The following is a 16,696-nucleotide window of genomic DNA, read 5'->3' on the forward strand; positions in this document are numbered from 1 at the left end:
TTGTTTTTGGAGTGGTAAAATACAACTTACAGAAGTTGATAAATTTCATAAAGTAATACCTCAGTGTTCCACATACGTGGTTTAGGTTTTGTTTTGTTTTTAAAAATAATTTGGAATCACTGCTTTACCAGGCCTTTTTTTTTGTTCACCATAGTTCTCATCGTCAGACAAACTGTGTATTTACTTTTATTTGCTTAGTGTTATCTTCTCCTCACCAGGATATAAATTCCATGAACTTACGGAGTTTGGATTTGTTCAGTCCTAAATCCACATTATGTATGTGACCGACACACAGGAGGAACTTAGAGTATATTTGTTGAATACGTGAATAAGTAAACAAGTAAAGTGATTTCATTTTACATCTTTTTTCCTTTTTATTTAACATATTTTAAGCTTTTATTCATGTTAATAAAAATACTTTTTTAAAGAAGAAATCATGGTACACTAAAGCAATTACACGTAAATTCAATCTGATGGAGATGTTTTAGTTACTCTGTGGTAAACTGACAATGTACATGACAGTCTGTAGATTCTATACTTTGATCTACTTTAGCCTTTTTGGAAAAAAGACAAGGAGAAAAGCTTTATAGTATAGTTTATTCTTTTATATTCGTGAAGATATCATCCCTCTGATTTAAAAAAAATAAAACCTTCTTGAAAATGAAGAATATTCATCATCCAGTGTAGGAAAAGTTACATGTATCAATGTGGCCAGACCGTGCCCCGAGCAGGTTGTTGGACTCAGAAGCAAGGATGAGAAAGTGACTCACTTACGACAAAAAAACCTCTGAACTCTTTGATGGAGGGCAGTTCAAGGAAGTTGTGCATGCCTGCAAAATAGCATGATAATTGTCCTCTTAATATTTAGCTATCAGTTTGCTAGTTATATTACCTTTGAGGAACATGAAGCTGACATTCTCTGCTTTGGTGTCCATTAGTAAAATAAGAATCCCACAGCTGGTTAATTTTCAATCAGTTTTTTGATTCCACCCCACAGTCCTGCTCAGTTTTTTCAGGTAGTTGTTGCTGAATAGCTGCTCTGCTTTTATACATGTTATACAATATATTTTATCTAAACAAAATTAGATTTTATATTCATCAAGGCTTGAACTGGAGTAGGACAGGAGAATTCAATTCTGCCAGCTTTTAAAAATAGAGTAGTATGGTTGCCTGGGTGGCTCAATCGGTTGAGCATCTGACTTCAACTCAGGTCATGATCTCACAGTCCATAAGTTCGAGCCCCTCATTGGGCTCTGTGCTGACAGCTCAGAGCCTGGAGCCTGCTTTGATTCTGTGTCTCCCTCTCTCTCTGCCCCTCCTCTGCTCACACTCTTTCTTTCTCTCTGATTTTCAAAAATAAATTTTAAAAATTTTTAAAAATTTTAAATAAAATAGTACTTTGTAAATCTATCCTGTCACATTTTATTGGTCTCAGACCTCTTTTACTCCTAATTTCCTATGTTTCTTTTATCTCTCACTGCCTTGTTTCTCTCTCTGTGTGTGTGTGTGTGTGTGTGTGTGTGTGTGTGTATGTGTGTGTGTATGGATAAATGGTCAAATGTGAAATATATGGAATAACTAACTGTGGCTCAAATACTTTTGTTACCAGCTTCCATTCTGTACTGACATCCTTTGTATCCTCATGGATAGAATTTGATAGGCAGGTCTAACAAGGACAGTTTGGGAGTACAGTATTAAAAAGCAGCTTTACTAACCATCAGTAGTTACATTGGAGTTCTGGTGCTGCCTCCACTCTGCCTACAGGAAGTTACAGGAATGGTAGCTGGACAGTTTGGAGTGTGACATCACCTACAGAACTAATGAGTGACCATGGAGCAAATCTTAACTATTTCTGAGGGATTTGTATCATTTCTCTGGAGTATTCAGTTGACGTATTTGCTTCAAACAATGAATGACACAGCCTATCCATAGTCTTTGGATAAAGGGGAGATGGGTTTGAGAAGGTAATTTTGGTTCCTAACATATCATGATCTCATACACTGGAAGGTAACCATCGCCATGCCAGCTAACTTTTCTTTTACTGTATATCCATTTTCACTGTGCTTAGTAACATTACTAATAACTAATAGACATGGAGAGGTTGAGGGTCTGGGGAGGAAAGGATCAAGCAAGCAATTGGTACACTTAAACTTGAGTTACAGAGCAGATCCAGTTGAAATATCACCACCATCACCTCTCTCTAGGCCTCTCCTCCCCAGAAAGCAAGTAATTTTAAATGTTGATATTTTACTGATCTTTTTTGTGAGCACTATCATATTACCAATGTGATTGATGGAACTAGAATGTAGCTAATGTAAAGCATTTGGCAGTATTTTGGGAAAACTTCCATATAGCAAGATAAGCAATCATAGACTTAATTTAAAATTTAAACATGTTCAAGCTGAACATTTGTAGAAAAAAGTTTTAAGGAAACTCAAGAAAGAACCTGCTTTTATTCTCAGTATCAGTTTTTAATTTTTTTTAATATGGAAGGCTTCATGACCTTGTGTGTCATCCTTGTGCAGGGGCTGTGCAAATTTTCTCTGTGTGATTCCAGTTTTAGTGCATATGCTGCCAAAGCAAGCAAAGTTAACTTTTTATTTTGGAATAACTTTAGATTTACAGAAAAGTTGCAAAGATAGTACCAAGTGTTTCCATAACACTTCTCCCAGTCTCTCTACCTAAGATTTTATTACAAGCATATCTCAAAGATACTCTGGGTTTGGTTTCAGACCACCACAATAAGGCAAATAACACAACAGAGTGAGTCAAATTAATTTCTAAATTTCCCAATGCATATACAAATTATGTTTACAATGCATTGTAGTCTCTTAAGTGTGCAGTAATATTATGTCTAAAAAAGAAACAAATGTATATGCCTTATCTAAAGGATACTTTATTGCTTAAAAAATGTTAACCATCATTTGAGCGTTCAGCAAGTTGATCTTTTTGTTGGTGGAGGGATGTTGATGGCTGCTAACTGATGGGGGTGGTTGTTACTGAAGGTTGGGGTGACTTGGCAATTTCTTAAAATACGACAACAGTGAAGTTTGCTTCCTTTCACAAACAATTTGTCCGTAGCACGCAGTGCTGGTTGATAGCATTTTACCCACAGGAGAACTTCTTTCAAATTTGGAGTCAGTCCTCTTAAACCCTGCTACTGCTTTATCACTAAGTTGATGTGATACTCTAATCCTTTGTTACCATTTCAGCAGTGTTCCCAGCCATCTTCACCAGGAGTAGATTCATCTCAAGAAACTACTTTCATTGCTTATCCATAAGAAGTAACTCATTATCTGTTACAAGTTTTATCATGAGATTATAGCAGTTCAGTCACATCTTCAGACCCCACTATTAATTCTAGTTCTCTTGCTGTTTCCACATCTGCAGTTACTTCCTCCACTGAGTCTTGAACCCCTCAAAGTCATCCATGATTGTTGTCTTGTTAATGTTGACATTTTGACCTCTTCCCATGAATCATGAATGATCTTAATGGTATCTAGAATGGTGAATTCTTTCCAGAAAGTTCTCAATTTACTTTGCCCAGATCCCTCAGAGGAATCATTATCTATGGTAGCTGTAACCTTACAAAATGTATTTTTTTAATATTTACTTATTTTTGAGAGATGTTGAAGTGGCACAGAGAAAGGGGGACAGAGGATCTGAAGCAGGCTCTGTGCTGACAGCAGAGAACCCAATATGGTGTTCACACTCATGAACCATGAGATCATGATCTGAGCTGAAGTCAGACACTTAACCAACTGAGCCACCCAGGTGTCTGACAAAATGTATTTCTTACATAATGTAAGAAATTACATTACATGTATTTCTTAAATAATAAGACTTGAAAGTCAAATGATTCCTTGATTCATGGGCTACAGAATGCATATTGTGTTAGCAATAATGAAAATATCATTAATTTTGTTGGAAATCTCCATCAGAGCTCTTATGTGACCAGGTACATTATCAATAAGCAATAATATTTTGAAAGCAATAATTTTTTCCCGAATAGTAGATCTCAGCAGTAGACTTAAAATACTCAGTAAAACATGTTATAGATAGATGAGCTGTCATCCAGGCTTTACTGTTCCATTTATAGAGCACAGGCAGAGTAGATTTAACATAATTCATAAGACCCCTAGAATTTTTGGAATGGTCAGTGAGTACTGGCGTTAGCCACTAACAAGAGAGTCAACCTGTCCTTTGAATCTTTGAAGATGGGCACTGACTTTTCCTCTTCAGCTATGAAAGTCCGAGATGGCATCTTCTTCCAGTATGAGGCTATTTGATCTACACGGAAAATCTGTTGTTTGGTGTAGCCACCTTCATGAATGATCCAAGCTAGACCTTCTGGGTCACTTGCTGCAGCTTCTGCATGAGCACCTGCTGCTTTACCTTGCACTTTCACATTATGGAAATGGCTTCTTTCCTTTTACCTTATTATACACCAACCTCTGCTAGCAGTCAGCTTCTTCTGCAACCTTCTCTCCCTTCTCTCATTGAAGAGCCTTGCTCTGGTTTAGGCTTTGGCTTAATGGAAGGTTATGGCAGGCTTGATCTTCTTTCTGGATCACTAAAACTTTCTCCATATCATCAATGAGACTGCTTTGCTTTGTCGTCATTTGTGTGTTGACTGGACCAGCACTTTTAATTTTCCCTAAGAACTCTACCTTTGCATTTACAACTTGGCTGTTTTCTGCAAGAGGCCTACCTTTCAGCCTATCTCAGCTTTTAACATGTCTTCCTCACTAAGCTTAATCATTTCTAGCTTTTAAAGAAACATGTGAATATGTAGAGGTTATTGTAGGGTTATTAATTGGCCTGATTTTTATCACTGTTGTGTCTCAGGGAATAGGGAGACCCAAGGTGAGGGAAAGAGGCAGGGAATGGCCATTCAATATACCAGTCAGAACACACACAGTATTGGGGTGCCTGGGTGGCTCAGCCGGTCAGGTGACCAACTTCATTCAGCTCAGGTCATGAGCTCATGGTCTGTGAGTTTGAGCCCATGTCAGGCTGTGTGCTAACAGCTCAGAGCGTGGAGCCTGCTTCAGATTCTGTGTCTCCCTCTCTCTTTTCTCCTCCCTGCCTTGTGTTCTGTGTATCAAAAGTAAATAAACATTAAAAATTTTAAAGGAACACACACAGTATTTATCAATTAAATTTGTTGTCTCATATGGGTGTGGTCATGGTGCCCCAAAACAATTACAATGGTGACATCAAAGACCACTGATCAGTACAACAAATATAATAATAAGAAGAAAGTTTGAGATACTGTGAGAATTAACAAAGTTTGACTCAGTGACACAAAGTGAGCACATGCTATTAGAAAGATAGTGCTGACAGAATTGTGATGCAGAGTCACAAGAAACCTTAAGTTTAAATGTAGTATCTGCAGAGTGCAATAAAACAAAGTATAAAATGAGGTATGCCTGTGTTTTTTTTTTTTAAAAAGAGTGGAGCATTGGGGCACCGGGTGGCTCAGTTGAGCTTCTGACTCAGCTCAGGTCATCATCTCATGGCTCATGAATTCAAGCCATGTGCTGGGCTCTGTGCTGACAGCTCAGAGCCTGGAGCCTACCTCAGATTTTGTGTCTCCCTCTCTCTGCTCCTCCCCTGCTCTCTCTCTTTCAAAAATAAATAACATTTAAAAAATGTAAAAAGAATGGGCCATTAAAAGGCACAACTACTAAATAATAAGGTATCCTGGATGGAATCCTAGAACAAAAAATCGGATATTAGATAAAAAACTGAGGAAATCTCAATAAACTAAGGACTTTAATGATAATTATGTATAGGTTTTGGCTCATTAATTGTGACAGATGTACCACACTAATGTAAAATGTTAATAATAGAGGAAACTGGCTATAAGGCATATGAGGACTCTGTACTATCTTTGCAATGTTTCTATAGGTTTAAAACTTTTAAAATTAAAAGGTTTAAAATAAAATAATCCTCCTCAGAAGTTAATCACATGTTTATTCAGTGTCTACTCTGCCCGCAGCACTTTCTAAATCATTGTTACAAGTGCCAGTTCTTCGTGAATTCACGTTGAATCAAAAACCATTCTTTGCATATGTGCTGTGTTGTGTTCCAGACACCATCGCAGCTGACTGGGGTGCAAAGGTGAGTGAGACATAATGCCTGCCCCCAGGAGACTCCAGTCCGCTAAAGGCAGGCGGCAGCATAACTGGGTAGAAGTGCTATAACGGAGACAGAAGTCATGGCCTATGGGAAACCAGGGGTAGGGATCATTTGTTTTGCTGGGGCTAGAATGAAACCAAGTGTTACAAAATAGCTAACTCTGAGAAAAATACAATAGACTGAACACCAGAGGAAATTTAAACAAGTATCTAACAGCTGGAAGGTGGTGGCAAGGGTATAGTGATGTTCAAAAAAAACAGGAGTAATGAGAACTGTTTCCAGTAGTGATTAATTACAAATAGAACTGTTAAGATTTTTAGTCCCAACAGGAAATGAGTTCAATAATAAACCAGCAGTTAGTTTTCTTATATCAAAAATTGATGTGATACAGGAAAATATTAAGAATATAACCTGCAGAAGGAAAAAAAATAATATTCTTGTTCTCCCGAATGAGAAGCTGGTCTATACTAAAGTAGCAAATCCTACTATGTTCCCATTTTGGTCATCTTTTATCTGTTCTCTACAAAGAATCATCTTTAAGTTAGATATACCAAAAATTAAAGAAGTTTATTCAGAAAACTGAAAGAAGCACAAAAATAAGAACTAAAGCCATTTTAAAAGCCATAAAATTGCTTAGAACAAAAAAAAAAAAGATTTTTACCTGCCTACCTCCTAGTAATTGAAAGGTTACTGTGAGAAGGGCTTTTTGAACAGAGGTAGAGGAAAAAAACCTTAAATTTAGCAAAATAAAGTTAAATACAAGCAAAGCTTCCTAATTTGAAGCATTAAAAATACATACTTTAAGGTCACTAATGAGGGGAAAGTGCCGTCTTTGATGTAGGGGGATGTCCTGCCCTTTGCTGGATGTCTAGAAACAGAGGTGGTAGTTTCCAACTATTCCAATAAAGGGTGTATGCTTTGGTTTGCATATGATATTAAGATATTAACAACGTATTAACAGGTATATAAAATATCAATGACTGTTTAGTGATTTTAACACATAAATATGACAGCTACATTAGATTTGGGTTCCCCAAGGAAAAATTAAATCCATCAAAAGCAAAGAAGAATCCCAGCTGGCATAAGCACTTGACAGATTCAAGGAAGATAGGGTTTTCCTCTAATCTGTTCTATTCTCAACCTTTTGTTTCAGCTTTAACATTTCTGTCCCTTCAGATGCTATTCCAGCCAATCCACCTGTATCAGATGAATAATAGCTTTTTATAAGTAGTAGCAATTTTGTCTGTATGTAGACAGCAAGAGTGCCCATCTTTAGAAGTAATTGTTTTTCTTTAGAATCAGACTACTCTTCCTTTTTTCATTTGAACTGATTACGGGGTGTTTTCAGAGCTTTGCTTTTCATATACTACAGATATTGTAGTCACACTGTCCTTAGCATTTGTTTCAGTTTATAAAGAATACAATTAGCCTTTTTAATGCTTAGTTCAGTCACAATTAAATCTCCTCTAATGGTTAGGGATTGGTCTTTCCAAGGCTGAGAAGGTGCTTTTAATTATTCATTCCTCAGTTTGTTTCTTACAGCAGCCTCAGCTGTGCTTTATTATTCAAAGGTTAATGCAAGCTGAGAAGTGGGTAAATTAAATCTGCTTGGCAGCCAACAACTGTGTGTATTAGCAGACACTGTAAGATGGAGATGGGCAGCCTAAGTTATTTCCACCATTGTAGCACTGCCAAAAGCAAAAACCACTAAATCCTTCAAAGATGGCCTGTGCTGACAGGAATTATTAAGGGATACTGCAAATTGGTGGTTCTTAAATTGCAAATCTTCAATAAAATCTGTGTTTGTTTTGCTTACAAAGAGAGAAAGCAATGGCTGAAATCTGAGAGGTAATAATAGCTTCTGTAGAAAATTGATGTAGATACCATGACTAATGAACTTTGTATAATATTAAATCACTAAGTTGAGTGCTGGAAGTCACTTCTATAGATGTTTTACAAGGGCAGACTACAAAATCTCCAGTGAAAGCAAGGGCATAATGGGCTATTCCTAGACAACTAGGCAGTATGAAAGTGCTGTCACAGCTCTATCCCTGCAAAATGTTTCTAGATCCATTCATGTACTTCCCTTTTTAAAGCACGTATTCTTTATAGCTATGGAATCAGGAACTTTGTAAACTCCTAAGGATACCTCATAGAAATATTGGCGCAAATAGTGTGCAAGGTAGGGACATAACTCAGTAGGTTTTATGGATACACCAAAAGCCAAGAAGTAACTTCTTAGTCTTCTTTGGTTACTCATTCTCTCTTCTCCCCTAAAGTGTTTGTGGGGCTGGTCTCTTAAAAACTCACCTCCAAGAGGGGGAAAAATAGTTGAGGAGAAGGAGGGAGGCAAACCATGAGAGACTCTTGAATGCTGAGAACAAACTGAGGGCTGATAGGGGTGAGGAAGGAGGGGTGATGGGCATGGAGGAGGGCACTTGTAGGGATGAGCACTGGGTGTTATATGGAAACCAACTTGACAATAAACTATGAAAGAAAAAGAAAGCAATCTAATTCAATTTACATTAAAACATCTGTAAACCAAAAAAAAAAAAACAAAAACAAAAACAAAAAACTCACCTCCAGCTGGGGCACTACTTCTGCCAAGAACACCCAGAGTTCAGTCAGGTACCTTTCATTCCCTTTACTGGAACAAACAAGATAGCTAGATCTGTGCCAGCTGCCCTGATCTTGTTTCCTTTGACCAAAACCCCATCAACTTCTGACCTTTGCTGATGGGCTGAAGGGGAAAAGAAGGGTAAGAGATGAACTCTCTGCGTGTCATTGAAAATCTGGATTTTTTTAAACACAAGGCCTGACATGAAAGCTTCTATAAGGTATTAAGAAATCCAGGTTTGTGCTATTAAATAGGCGTTTATGGAGGAAAAACACTGGAGTGATCTTATTTTAGAATAATAATCCCCATTTTACATAGTTTTGGTGAAGGTTAAAGAGCATGATGCATATAAAAGTTGTTTGTGAATTCTATAAGCCTATCTAGAGATTAAATATTGTTAAATACTAACTAAATATTATATAAATATTAACTAAGTTGCTAAATGTTTACATGATGTTGGGATTCACATAACTCAAATCTGCCCTTTATTAGTACTTGTCTGTAATTTTGGCCACTTCTAATCTCTTAAGCAGAAATATGGAAGCTAATGCTGGCACCATGTAGTTTATCAGTACTGCCTTGTATTCCCTTTCGGCTGCTTCCAGTCTACACTAAGCCTTGATGCCAGAGAGTTGTATGGGGAAGAAGAGAAGCTTTTGCATGACAGTCCTAGATTTGAAACTCATTTCCACCATTTACAGTGTAACTTTTGTCGAGCCATTGAACCTCTTTGAGCCTCAGTTTCAGATAACAGTAATTTTGCAGAATGTCAGTAATTTGAAGGAATATATATTAATGGCAATAGTCATTATTTTTAAAACACTCTTTGCCAGGCATGGTACTTGAAACTTTATATCTAATTCTTAATAAAGCGCAGATAAGAAAACTGAGGCTCACAGAAGTACAAAAAGTACCTAGCAAGCATGATGTCTGACATATAGAAGATGATCAGTAAATTATATCACATGGAACCTTCCTTCAGCGCCTCTCAACCTTTAATATACATGCCAGTCATCCAGCGATCTTCTTTAGATTCTGATTCAGAAGGTTTGCATAATGCTGTTATTCTCTGGACCACACTTTGCGGTCCTCAGTGAGTCCATGGTCTGATAGTGATTCTCAACCCTAGGTGCTTTTTTTTTTCTTTTTGAAGTTCCAGAAGCAGTTCAAACTTTTTTTAAGCACTGGCCTTCCTTTATTCAAAGAAATCATGTGTTAAATCTATACGTGTGTGTGTGTGTGTGTGTGTGTGTGTGTGTGTAGACAGAAGTGGAGTTTCTCTAGTTGAATCTCAGGTAGGGAGGAGGCAGAGAGATTAGTGACCCAAAAGACCTCGTTGGAGTGCCGCTGCTCCTAGGAGCAACAGATTTGAAAACCACAGGTCTCCGTAATACATTTCCAATTCCTCTCATGGCATTTGATGCCCTACATTATCTAATCTCAGTGCGGCATATTTGCTTTTCTCCCAACAGGGAACTCGCTTTCCTTCTCCTTGCTTTATTTCTACACAGTGTCTTTAACCCCTGATGCCCCATCTTCCTGTACCTGTTGACATCTTCTTCATCTTTCCAAGCCAGTTTAATTGCCACCTTTTTTTTTAATGAAGTCTTTCCCTAGAAAAGGTGCAGTCCTTGTCAGAACCACCTGTGGGACATGTTCAAACCACATGCTTACCCTGACTGACAGAGTATGTTGTCTCTTCTCTAGACACAAGACCTGGAAGTGCTGTGGTGTAAGAAAGCCCACCCACCTGGAAATGCTGGAAATCAGTCTTTTTGCAGGGCTTCCATAGCATCTTAATTATGAGTCCTGTGGAACACATACATCTTGTCTTCTCCCATGTTGCCCAGATGAGATGCCCGTTAGGGATCAGGACTGCTCTGTTTGTTTGTTTTTTTTAATCTTGCTCAGATCATAGCACACTGCTCTACACAGTGCTTTACACTGAGGAAAAAATGTTGGAAACTCTTGAATATAAGACCGACACCCAGTACCCAGTATTTTGGTATAAATGTTAGAAAACAAGGGCACCTGGGGGGCCCAGTCAGTTAAGCATCTGACTTCAGCATCTGACTTCAGCTCACGTCATGATCTCACGGTTCAAGAGGTCCAGTCCCACATCAGGCTCTGTTCTGACAGCTCAGAGCCTGGAACCTGCTTCACATTTTGTCTCCCTCTCTTGCTGCCCCTCCCCCACTCACACTATGTCTGTCTCAATCTCAAAAATAAACATTAAAAACAAAATTTTTAAAAATGTTAAAAATCAGTAAAGCTACATTTGGAATGATACGAGGGAAGCTTGTATTCTGTCGTCTGTAAGTAGTAACATTTTTGAGAACTAAAAATTCAGAAGGATTTGACTTCCTCAAAACTATGTAGGGCCATCAGACACTTGCACTTTTGTCAAAAGCTTATTTAACCTGCAGATAAGATCAGTAGGCACGTTAAAACATATAGTCTTCCTGTCTAACACATGTCTGGGGGAAATTTTTAAATAATAAAGTAACATTACCTGCTGCACTGGCTAGCTTACATGCCAAAATTGTTCTTACAGTTAGAAAAATGAAGAGAGTACCATAAAATCAGTATTTCTAGTTTAAAAAGCTGAAAAAAAAGAAGAATTTGGTAGCTAAAATAGAAATGGTTTTTTACCAAAACTAAATCTAGTCCTTAAACCATGCCCAGTATAAAAAGGTGAAAGGAAACCCAGGTGTTAGTTTTGATCTCTGGTCTCCTCTCTTACACAGGGCAGTCCATCATAATGGTAACTATATAGTTTTTCCGGTTGAGCCTTCATATCTAAATTGACAGCAGTTGTGAAAAAGTAAGAGCCTCTCCTTAGGATCAGAGCTCTCTGGTTTTCTGCTGTGGGTGTGGTCTTGAACAAAGCATTTCACTTTGGAGAACCTTAATTATATCACTTTTAAAATGAAGGCTTTGGGGGTATCTGAGTGGCTTAGTCAGTTGAGCATCCAACTTCAGCTCAGGTCACCATCTCACAGCTCGTGAGTATGAGTCCCACATCGGGCTCTGTGCTGACAGCTTAGAGCCTGAAGCCTGCTTCAGATTCTGTGTCTCCCTCTCTCTCCCCCGCTCATGCGCTCTCTTTCTTTCTCTCTCTCTCTCTCTCTCAAAAATAAATAAGCATTAATAAAGGCTTTTTAAATGAAGACTTTGGGTAGAAGAAATCTTCAATAAGAGGAGCTTTTTCATTTTTCAGATTCTCACCTCCCCCCGCCCCACACACCACCAAAAACATGCTAAGAATCACTGCCGAAGTAGGTAATTTTTTCAGTGAGGAAGAGGATATGTTGAAAGGAAGAGGAAAAAAAAAATCTCCAAATAACTCGATTAACTTATTTCTAAATCCTTTCAGCTTACTAAAGGATGAAAAATTCTATAATTCAGTATTTTCAGTAATTCTTGTTGATTTTATGCCTAATTGTCTAATTCAGTAGAATTCCAGTCCTGTTCTAATACTTCTGCTTCTTCTGTGTTTTGACAAAATTGAACTATATGGTCTCCCAAGTCTTTACAATTGTAACCTTATTTTTAACAACCCACATATACAAAATAAGATTTGGTTCTTTTTGACTGTGATTTACCTTTGTCCTTACAAAGATAATGTGTCTTATTAAAATGCAGCTTAGGAGGAAAAGGAACAATATGCAGTGTTTCCCTGTGGTCTTCCTTCCCATTCCCCAATTTCTCTGTTTCTCCCTGCTTACTATTTTGTAGTTATGTCTTAAAATTTTAAGTCTGTTGCAAAGCTGTGTCCTCATTGCAATATACAGCACATTGGGAAAATTTAAATACATACAAACACACAACGTTACATGAACTATAGAAAGAAGCAAAAAGTGTAAGGTGTCATGACCTCACAGTCTTCATTCTTCAATAACTTCAGAAGGCTAGTTTTACTCACTAAGCATACTATCTTACTAGCTACTACCTTCCTTGGGAAAAGGAAGTATTGTGATTATTAAGTAGTAGTTATTTTTTTTTTTCATTTACAAACCTCTTTTTCTCTAGTTTCTTCCTCTCTACTAAGTTGTTGACACCGTTAACAAAGGATACAAATAGATGATGGTAGTGACTTTAAAGTAAGATTTGATAAAAGCTATGTACAGTCAAGTGAAATCATTTTTTTTATTCTTCACATCTCAAATCTGGGAAGTGTGATTGAGGACAGAGATCCTCCCATTTATTAAGCACTCATCAACAAAAAGTATGAAATAATTCTTTTTCTTGGAATACTTCAGGAATAAGGACCAGATCACTAAGAACCAGAAAGACAATGTATGAAGGAGAAATATTAACCATTCAGTTCTGCTTCAAGCTTAGTGAACCAAATGGATCTTTTCTCTCACCACTATTATATCCTAACTTCCTAAGATGTTGTGGTGGGCTTTGATGTTACTGCTCTTCAAGGAAAAAAAAAAGGAAAATATATATACAAATATAGGAAACTTCAGGAGTTTATGAAATAAACCTTCATCTGTCTCTTCAAGAGCTACAATCCTGGGCTGTTTTCTCAACACCCTTTTAGCCCTAGGGCATGTTTTTCACTATCAGAATGAGTTCTTTTTTTCCTGTGACCCAGATAATGCTGTTGCTTAATATTTCTTCTTTCCCCAGTATTAAAAGTCCTATAAATAACTTTTTATAATGTTGTGTTTGCATAGAATGTTACCACTTCCAAAAGAGTACTTAGTCTTTGAGAGGATGGGAGATGTCACCGAGAAGAATGTAGCTAAGTTGAGGCCTACGGGACAAATAGAATGGTCAGACCTACAGAGCATCTTATCCAAAGCCAGGAGGCAGAAAAAAAAAAAAAAAAAGCCCAACTGTCTTGCAGGTTTATAACTTAAGTCCAGTACTACTGGAGAGTGGGGCTGCAGGAAAAGGGAGTGGCAAGAGAGGAGGCCAGAGAGGTCAGCTGGAGTCGGGGCTTTTTGAAATGCTTTGTATGCTTCAAAGAAATTTGGACTTGATCTTGAAAGTATTAAGAAGCCAGAGAAAGTAGATCCCATTTAAAGGATTTTCTGGTAATTGGCCAATCAGCAACAGTTGGTGGATGGATTGGAGGAAAGCAAGATTGGAGGCAGGGAAACAGGACGCTAATGCCATCATGTATATAAGAGTTAATGCAGCCAGTAGACAGATTACAGAGACAGATTCTACAGGCTTTGGGGAATTTAGAGTACAGAAGGAGAAAGCATAGTCAAGGATGACTCTTGGATTCCTCACCAGATTAGAGGTTCCATCAGTATTTGATAGGTTGATTGTCAGAGGTGGATAACGAGATACCTAGAAAGAAGATGAGAAAACAAGGAAACTGAGAGTAGAACCCCTTGGGAAACAGACACTGAAGAGATGTCACTGGAGGGGATGAAAGAATTGGAGAATTACCCTAAAACAGAGAGAGTCTCTTGAAGAGATGCCTGGGGAAGAGAGCTTTTTAGGAATCAGGGAGTAGAAGCTACAGTTTTAGTAAAATGAAAACAAAAAGCACTGTTGGATTTAGCAACAAATAGGCCGTGAGAACAGGGTGAAAACATTTCCCCTGCAAATCCCCCCACTCCCACATGTTTTTTTCTCATTTCACTCATACAGTACGATGGTATTTCCCCTCTTCTGTACTGTCCTTATCTGTAACTGGTCTGAGCCTTGCTATCATATTTTCTTTTAAGGGATAGGACTAGTCTTTCCTTCCAGTTTGACATTAGAGAAACATATGTTATTGTGTGTTAAGCAAGCAGCTCAGTATTCCCACAGCTGTTTACTCTCAAAGGGACTTTGAATGTATGTGCAGCATGTCATTTGCCTGTGAACAGTGTGCTCACCACTGGACGGGATGAATTCACCTATGTGGAATCTGACATAAAAGCAGAGATTTCCAGAGCTTCTGAAAAATCCCTTATGTTGTCTCCTCTTCCCCACTCCAGCCCCATCAATTTCAGGTTTGTGTGGACATACCAGAGATTCTCTACAAAGGCAAGTTCCTTGTCCTGTGGAGCCAGAATCTCTATGTTGCCTGGGCTTCCTTACCCTTTTTCTAGCTCAGTCAGTGTTAAGTGAAAAGGCAGCAGACACAGCCAAAATTTCTTGGCCTTAGAATCACAGTTGGGGCACAGCACATTGGAAGTATTCAGACGTATTTAAAACACCTTATGATCTAAAGTAAAGAGAGTGGGTGCTTAGTTCTTTTCAGCATTTTTATTGTAAATTTCACATGTACAGAAGGGCTCATCCACTGTAGGGTGCAGCACAAAAAGCTGAACACAGTTTACAACGTTGATTCTCTAACAGAATTTCTCCAGGCGGCAACTTTGGTTATTCAACTGATTTGTACTTTGCTAATTGATACTTGCATTTTAATAGATTTATCTAATTGCATTTTATCTTGAAATGTAGCTCTGTTCACTGTATTCATCTTTCTTCTTTAAAATAAAATCTTAAAATTAAAAAATTAAGGGTAGTAATCATTAAGAATACTGCAAGTGAGAAAACATTACAAATAACCTCATACCTAAAAATCATGATGTTAACTAGACATTCCATCCAGTGAAAAATTGGATTTCCTGGAAGTGGCAGCTTTGACTTCTAATGGTTTCCAAAGTTCTAGCTGAATACATATCCTAAGATTAGGTTGCAAGATAGTGGTGGTGGGTCTTGGTAGCCTGTTTTCTAGTCCTAGCATCTTGAAACCCTTCTTACAGACTCAGGCAATTAATCTTTTGCGTGTGTTGGTGAATTTCTTAATCATCCACAGAGCATAACAACTAGAATAGCAGCTAACGTTTGGAGGCTTCTTATTTGGGCTTCTACAGGCCCCATTTTCCAAGCTGTGAGAGTACATCTCTGCTAAAATTTTACAGTTGCTCCACAAGGTTAGTGCTGAATTGCCTCATTTCATACATGAGGAAACTAAGATATAGAACAATTATGTAGGGAGATTCCATATTTACCCACGGCTTATTCAGACACAGATGGGACTGGGATTCAGACACAGAAGTCTCACTCAGGGCCATTCATGTTCTTCACCATCACCCTATAGTGCAGATGTCCTCTGACGCCAGCTTTTATTTGGTCAACTTAAGGGAGAAACGATCATTAAAAATATAAAATGGTCTGCAGCTTCACCTTCTCACTTTTTTGGCCCAAAGTATGTAAAAGCCCATTCTTCTGTTTCATGTAAACCCAAATCATTCTGACATATTAAAAAACCATTTGGTCAGTAGGGACTACTGGAGCTTCCAAATCTATACTGTCCAAGATATGTGACCACCAGCTACATGGGCTAGATTTAAATTCATTAAAATCAAATGAAAATGAAATTCATTTCCTCATTCTCGCTAACTCCATATCACGTGCCTAATGGCCATGTGAGGCTAGTGGATGAGGCTAGATGGATTACCATAGTGGATAAGAATAAGCACTAAGACATTTCATTATCACAGAAAGTTTTATTAGACAGTGCTGCTCTAGAACACTCTTGTCAAATAAAATAGAAATATACGAGCAACTTGTGTAATTTTAAATATTCTAGTAGCCACATTAAAAAAATAAAAATAGGTAAATTTAGTTTTAATATATTTTTAGCCCAATATATCTCAAATATTATTTCAATAAGTCATTAACAAAAAAGTAATGATGTATTTTACCTTCCTTTACCTTGTCATTAAAATTTGAAATACATTTTGCAGTTTATAGCATATCTGAATTTAAACTAGCTGCATTTCAAATGCTCAGTAGCTCCATGGCTGCCGTACTATACAACACAGTTCTGGACTTTTATCCCAGGGTTTCTCATCTGGGATATCTCAAAATGTGAGTGGGTTGGGGGCATCTGGGTGTCCTAGTTGGTTAAGCATCCAACTTCTGATTTGGGCTCAGGTCACAGGGCACAGCCCTGGGCTTGAACCCCATGTC

The 16,696-nt window shown here is 37.8% G+C and overlaps 1 protein-coding gene and 1 non-coding gene across 2 annotated transcripts in view; one reads left to right on the top strand and one right to left on the bottom strand.

The window, feature by feature from the left end:
• Positions 1-16,696, top strand: part of LOC120246923 (ubiquitin-conjugating enzyme E2 E2) — a 384,786-nt gene that overhangs the window by 278,328 nt on the left and 89,762 nt on the right. The gene's annotated exons all lie outside the window — the stretch shown is intronic.
• On the bottom strand, positions 2,481-2,583 carry LOC120246932. The gene has a single exon (XR_005532183.1). It is a non-coding gene; the product is annotated as a U6 spliceosomal RNA (small nuclear RNA).

The sequence above is a fragment of the Hyaena hyaena genome, unplaced genomic scaffold, assembly GCF_003009895.1.
Source record: "Hyaena hyaena isolate Hyena2069 unplaced genomic scaffold, ASM300989v1 scaffold_494, whole genome shotgun sequence".
Classification (NCBI taxonomy): Eukaryota; Metazoa; Chordata; class Mammalia; order Carnivora; family Hyaenidae; genus Hyaena; species Hyaena hyaena.